This window comes from Marmota marmota, unplaced genomic scaffold (assembly GCF_001458135.2).
Source record: "Marmota marmota marmota unplaced genomic scaffold, marMar, whole genome shotgun sequence".
NCBI classification, from domain to species: domain Eukaryota; kingdom Metazoa; phylum Chordata; class Mammalia; order Rodentia; family Sciuridae; genus Marmota; species Marmota marmota.
In genome coordinates this window covers 37,099,207-37,106,288 of record NW_025999932.1, presented here as the reverse complement: position 1 = coordinate 37,106,288, position 7,082 = coordinate 37,099,207, and the positions used below count along the sequence as shown (strand labels likewise).

At 35.6% G+C, this 7,082-nt stretch overlaps 1 long non-coding RNA gene across 6 annotated transcripts in view; it reads right to left on the bottom strand.

The window, feature by feature from the left end:
- The window catches only part of LOC107141018, a 98,721-nt gene that overhangs the window by 37,796 nt on the left and 53,843 nt on the right, over window positions 1-7,082 (bottom strand). For 3 of the 6 annotated variants that reach the window (XR_007346770.1, XR_001503374.2, XR_007346771.1), the window contains exon 6: window positions 6,450-6,513. This is a non-coding gene — a long non-coding RNA (uncharacterized LOC107141018). Of the gene's footprint in view, window positions 1-4,703; window positions 4,804-5,453; window positions 5,532-6,449; window positions 6,514-7,082 lie in introns of all 6 variants that reach the window. The other 3 variants (XR_007346769.1, XR_007346768.1, XR_001503375.2) reach the window with 2 other exon arrangements.

The following is a 7,082-nucleotide window of genomic DNA, read 5'->3' as shown; positions in this document are numbered from 1 at the left end:
GTGGTGCTGGGGGTTGAGCCCAGAGACCTGTGCGTGCTAGGCAAGCACTCTACCAATTGAACTATAGCCTGGACTGCTTATTTCTAATCCCAGCTCAGCTCAGTCAATTATGAACTGTGACTTAGGCAAGACATTTAACCTCTCTCTGTGTTTCAGCTCATCTGTTAGCTAAGTATAATAAAGATGTCTTCCTCATAGGATACATGGGGATAGGATTAAAGGAGATAAAGTACTCAATAATGTTGCTTGGCGTATGGTAGGCACTTGGTAACAGTGATGATGCTGAAAATGGATAACGCACTTTCAACTGAATCTTTTCTGTGAGGTCATTTTCTTTTCCTAAATATATTAATTAACCATTCTTCCTTTATTTTTGGTGATGCTGGGGATCAAACCTGGGGTCTCACATATGCCAAGCATGTATTCTAGAACTGACCTATACACCCAGCAACCCTTCTGTATAGATTTGATGCCATCATAAAAACAACTTTTTAAAAATTGCTTTTATTTTTTAAGTACTTGACAACAGAATGTATCACAATTCTTATTACAACTTTTTCTTACTTGAATGGAACTTCTTGATCTACCTTAACAGTTTTTATACTGTTTTGTGTAAAGGTGCTAAATACTAAAAATCTTTATTACTAATTAAAACACTAAAAACCTTTGTTACTAATCAATACCTAAATTTAGTGAAAAGCTTTGGAATAATCTCTACCAACATTTAAAATATGCATATTTTGATTTAATAGTTTCTCTTATAGGTGTTATGTATGTCATTTTAAATACTAGGATAAATACCCAGAAGAGGTATTTATTAAAATAAAAAAAAAGCGCATGTGCTTTGCACATAGTCAAGTTAAAGGCTGTTGAGTGAAAATGTTCAACTGGGCATGGTGGTGTGTGCCTGTAATCCCAGTGACTCAGGAGGCTGAGGCAGGAGGATCACAAATTTGAGGCCAGCCCCAGGAACTTAGTGAGGCCCTAAGCAATTTAGCAGGACCCTCCCCTCACCTCCCCCCCACCGCCAAAAAAAAAAAAAACAAAAAAAAACAACTAAAGAGGGCTGAAGATGTAGCTAAATGGTAAAGTCCCTCTGGATTCAATCCCCAGTACCAAACAACAACAAAACTATATTAATTAAGCCTGGTGTGGTGTAATCCCAGGGACTCAGGAGCCTGAGGGAGGAGGATCGCAAGTTCAAGCCTCAGCAATTTAGCAAGGCCCTAAGAAACTTAGCAAGAGCTTATTTCAGAAAAGGCAGATGTAGCTCAATGGTAGAGCTCTTGCCTAGCATGTGCAAGGCCCTGGGTGGGTTTTATCCCCAGTACTGTAAAAAAGAGACATAAATTCTTATTCTCGAGTAGCTTACGTTCAAGTAAGAAAGCATATTATGCTAATAGCAAAAGGTTAGAAATAAGCTCAAAGTTCATCAATATGCAGTTATTAAAAAGAATGAAGTAGTGGTTTATAAGCTGATAAGGAAGAAATGTCAAAATATGTTACCAGTGGGAGCAAAAGCAAGGTGCAAAACAATGCATGAACTAGAAAAAAAATATATGCAGTTTCCATTTATGTAAAAGACATATACTTTAAAAAAATAAATACATGTAATTTTCAGCAAAGATACAGGTTGCCTTTGGAGATGAAAATGGTTGAGTGGGATTTAGTGTGGGAAAAAGACTTAATTTTTACCAGATTACATGGATATATATGTATTTAAGAAGAAGGGGGGAAAAAAAGGAAGAAACCACACCTGAAAGATAGTGTGTTTATCAGGGATTAGGAGGATTTATTTCAGTATAGTATGATCCATTTTCTCTCATACCGTCACAAATTTTGCTCAACCACCCTTATTTTTTTTTAAAAGAGAGAAAGAGAGAACTTTTTAATATTTATTTTTTAGTTTTGGCGGACACAACATCTTTATTTGTATGTGGTGCTGAGGATCGAACCCAGTGCCGCGCGCATGCCAGGCGAGCGCGCTACCGCTTGAGCCACATCCGCAGCCCCACCCTTCTTGTGATATACTTCCACTTAGTAAAATTGACATTCCTAGTGGTTATTTATAGATTTCTGAGTTCTGGGTTGTAGGGAAAAATTTTAAGAACTCTTAAGAGTACCTCAAAAGATTAAATAGAAGTCAGATGTGGTGGTGGTATATGCTTATAATCCCAGTGACTCAGGAGGCTGAGAAGCAGGAAGATTGCAAGGTTAAGGCCAACATGGGCAACTTATAGAGACTTGTCTCAAAAGGAAAAATAAAAAGGGCTGAGGGATATAGCTGGTGTGGGGATGGGCACCCCTGGGTTCAATCTGCAGTACCAACCAAGAAGAAAAAAAAGGGTTATGTATCGTGAAAAAGCATACTTTTAATAATAGTAATTTTAGGGAAAACAACTGAAAATAATGGTCTATATAAGAAGAAATTCCCTTAGAATAAGTTTTTATTCTTTTTTTTTTTTTTTTGGTCTTTCTTTTTTGCAGCCCTTACCTTTTGTTTTCTGCAGAAAAGTCAACCTAGTTATTTTGGGGGTGATATGTTTGGTATAGTTCCCATATTAGCATTATACGGTAGGCACAGTATTTCTGTTTCGCTATATATATTTTTGCCATGCATGTGATTTAACTAGTTGGGTGTAATTGGCATAGTTATACATTAACACTGTTTAATTCTGTATAGTACTTTGCTGATAAAACCATTAATTGATAAGTAGTTAAAAAAAATACCGAAACAAACAATATTCTAACTATAGTTTGGCAAGGAATAAAACAGGAAATGTTTAAGCAGCTTTTAATATGTTGTTAGTCATTTGCATTTGCAGGAAACAATTTTGAGATTAGAAATAAATGTTTTTAATGAGCTAATAGAAATATATTACCTATGGAATCATACATAACGTTCATACAATAAATGTTTGTTGACGTCTACTATGTGCCAAATACTATTCTTGAGATTTTTACTACACAGAACAAAAAAGTTCTTGCACCTCTAGAACTTACCATAAATACAATTATAATATTGACAATGGGTTTAAATTAAAATAACTTAAGTCTCTGAAATAGTTCTCCAAGGTTATGAGTTCATAGTGCAGAGATTTTTGGGAGAGATTACCACAATTAAAAATTATTATTTATTAGAGAAAATTTATTTTTTGAGTAGGAAGAGCTTCTTTTTATATTTATATATATATATATCTTTGTTTTATAAATTTTTTATGTGGTGCTGAGGATCGAACCTGAGCCACAACCCCAGCCCCAGGAAGAGCTTCTTATTTTAGTAAATACTTCAGAGATTATTTTACCTAGAGACCCACCTGTTAATATCTCAGTAAGCCTTTACGTTCACTCCAAACTAAAATGGGACACTATAACTGGAATGTCTAGACATGCCTCCCACACCCAAAATGAGTGTTGTTTTAGGAAGGGAGGCAGGCAAATGTAGTCTGGAGAAAATAGGGATAGGTTAGACGCACCACAGGCTAATTAAACTCTTTGCCTGTTTGGGGGAGGGGGGAGACTGACATTTTTATATAGGTACCGATTAGCTCTTAATCTATTTTTTAAAATTTTTTAAATATTTATTTTTTATTTTTAGATGGATACAATATCTTTATTTCTACACTATTTGGTGCCGAGGATTGAACCCAGTGCCTCGTGCATGCTAGGAGAGCACTCTTCCACTGAGCCACAACCCCAGCCCCTTAATCTATTTTAAGTTATAAGAAAATAATGGCAAAAGCTTGTCTTGGCCATCCACACTAAAAACCTTGTTCTAGCATCATAAAAACCTATCATTCCACTTTGAACACACAAGTGTATATCATCACAATGACATGTAAAGATTTGTCAGTCTTTTTTTTTTTTTGGTGTTGCTGAGGATCAAACCCAGGGTTTGCACATACTAGGCAAGTGCTTTACTACTGAGCCCTTTCCTTGTTTAAATTTCACTTTAAGACAGGCTGACCTCAAACTTGCAGTGTTCCTCCCTTAGTCTCCCAAGTAGTTAGGATTACAGGTGTAAACCATCTTGGATCCCTAGTTTTATTAGTCATAATGGTATCCTTGATAGTTGGGCTTCCTCTGTTCTTCCACTTGTTATATTTGTGTCAGCTTCCTTCCATCACCTGCAGTTTCATTTCTGACAAGGCACTAAAGACTTTGGTTTATGATTCTTTTTTTTTTTTTTTTATACTGGGGATTAAAACCAGGAGTGCTTAACCACTAAGCCACATCCCCAGTCTTTTTTATGTTTTATTTTGAGTCAGGGTCTAAGTTGCTGAGAATCTTGCTAAATTGTTGAGGCTGGTTTTGAACTAAGATCCTCCTGCCTCAACCTCCTGAGCCACTGAGATTACAGGCGTGTGCTGCCACAGCTGGCTACCTTATGATTTTTGAGCCTCAATAATTTGTGATTGGATGTTCTTCCTATAAAGATTTTCTGAAAAGAAGACCTATTGCTGAATTTTACTCTTGAGTTTAATTTGTAAGTCATGATTAGGTTACGGCAAAGGCAGAAATAATTTGGGCAGCCGTGAAATTAGGAGACTGGTTGAAAGAAAGCAGCTTGAGAAATATGTGGTTTAGGGAATCATATCTGTTTCCAATTATTTTTGTATACCATTTACGTCTAACAAACTTCAACTTTGCTTTATAAGCTTTTGTACTGATTTTCTATCATAAATAACAGAGATATACATTACCAGAGACTGTGGTGGAGTAACAACAGATTTGCTAAGAGCATTCTAAACCTCCTGTTTGCTGAGGAAATTGATTGTAGCATCAAGTTTCATAATGTAAAATCTACTAGGAGGAAATTTTCAAAAAGAAATTTAGAAAATTTTATTACCTTCCTAACACTGAAGAGATCAATATGGCACTGAATTTACTGTTTTTAAACAAAACGTCAAGATATAAAGAGATGAAAATATACTACTAAAAATACTTGGATTTCTGGAATAGCAACAACCAAGTAAAAACACAATTGCCCACCAGCTTTTCCACAGAATTATACTTCAACAAATTTTAGGCCTTCTATTAGGCCTACTAAAGATGAAAAGTTATAAAAAATTTCATCAAAAACTTCATCATTTAAAATGCCTTAGTATATTTATCTAAACTATGAAATTGATCAAATGCAAAAATCTTTCAATGGATGAAGAGCTAAAATCTACCCAGGCACAGTGGTGCATGCCTGTAATTCCAGTGGCTCGGGAGACTAAAAGGAGGATCACAAATTCAAAGCTAGCCTCAACTTAGTGAGGCCCTAAGCAACTTAGCAAGACTGTGTCTCTAAATAAAATATAAAAAGGGCTGGGGATGTGGCACAGTGGTTAAGCACCCTTGGAGGTTCAATGTAGAGTTACCCACCACCCCCCAAAAAGCTAAACCTTACATGGATAAAAATGGGAAATATGGGGGCTGGGGTTGTGGCTCAGTGGTAGAGCACTCACCTTGCACGCATGAGACCCTGGGTTCGATTCTCAGCACCACATAAAAATAAATAAGTGAAATAAAGGTATTGTGTCCAACTAAAAAAAAAAAAAAGGGCAATATGTAGTATGCATATCACAGAATATAAAAGGAACTAAACATGGAAAAATAAACAGGACTTAGCTCCCAAAACTACGATGTGCCTAAGATTTGTTCTCAGGGATTTTAGGTGGACAGTCTTATGCATGTTCAGATTTCATACCAACACTTTAAATCCAGAAATCATTAAAACAAATGATTCTACCCTATCATCTGGGTAAACATATCAAATAGCAACTGTTCCTAGTTCCTGTTACTTTTCATAATTTCACAACACTTCTAGAAAGAACTTGAATTTCTTTGAGTTGCCAAATAGGGAGCTAAATGGAGAAGCTTGTCTTATCTTTTTTGTATAAAACAACAACAACAACAACAAATCCCAAGGAAGTCTAGTCACAATGTCTGAGGTTCCCTAAGTTCTTTTAAGATAAGGACTGGGACTGTTCTCTGTAATGGTCTTTATATTTCCCCACAGCTTGGTATCTAATAGGTTCAAATGAACTCAACTAGAATATTTAGAAAGCTTTAGTGTCAGTGAATAGACACTTGGAAAAACAAGAATTATAGTTGATTCAAAGATGGATGAGGATATGTTATAAAATTCATTCTGAAAGAGCTGACTCAAATAACAGACTACAGAAAAAAACCCTCACGGTATTTTCTATTTGAAGTTTACTTGGGTAATTCTACATTCAATGAGTTGAAAATATAGATCTATCTAGGACTACTAACTCATGGACAGTAACACAAAATTATACATTTAAACAGAGTAAAATAACCTGGCCAAAATTGTAATATACATAATTTGTTAATAAAAAAGTAATGCCAGAAGAGTGCTTAGCAATTAAAAACATTAACAGAATACAAGTTCAGAACGAAGGTCACATAACTATAACTGGTATTAAATCTTTACTTACCTCATGATTTAGGAGTTAGGTAAAAGGCAGCAGACCAGGCACGTAAGTCACATGTAACTAGGACCTAAACACAGAAAGAAAGGTTTCTGGGTTTTGAATAACCCAACTGGAGGTGGTAGGCTCACTGAACTTGGATTCAAGGATTAAGGTAAAATGGCCTAAAGATCTTGCTATATTCATAAGACACATTCCCAGTGAGCTGGGGAATGAACCCAGGGCTTTGGGTATGCTAGGGAAAAATACTCTGCCACTGAGTTACATCCCCACCCCTTTTTATTTTATTTGGAAACAAGGTCTTGCTAAGTGCCCAAACTGGCCTTGAACTTGTGATCCTCCTGACTCAGCCTCCCAAGGTTTCTGGGTTTTGAATAAGATTTCTGAGTTTTGAATAAGGTTTCTGGGTTTGGAAGTGCAGATTAACTCTTTTTGTTTTCTTACATACAATAAAATCAACTAAAGATGTAGAGTAATGATGGGAGGCTGTTTTTTATAACAAACAATATCTGGGTAAACAAAGCAAGATATTTTGACTTTATAAATAGGAAGTCTATAAAACAAAAGTTTTCACTCCTAGAAAGCCAATTTGCTTTCAATTACTTTAATTTTTTTTTTTTTTTTTTTTTTTTTTTTTTT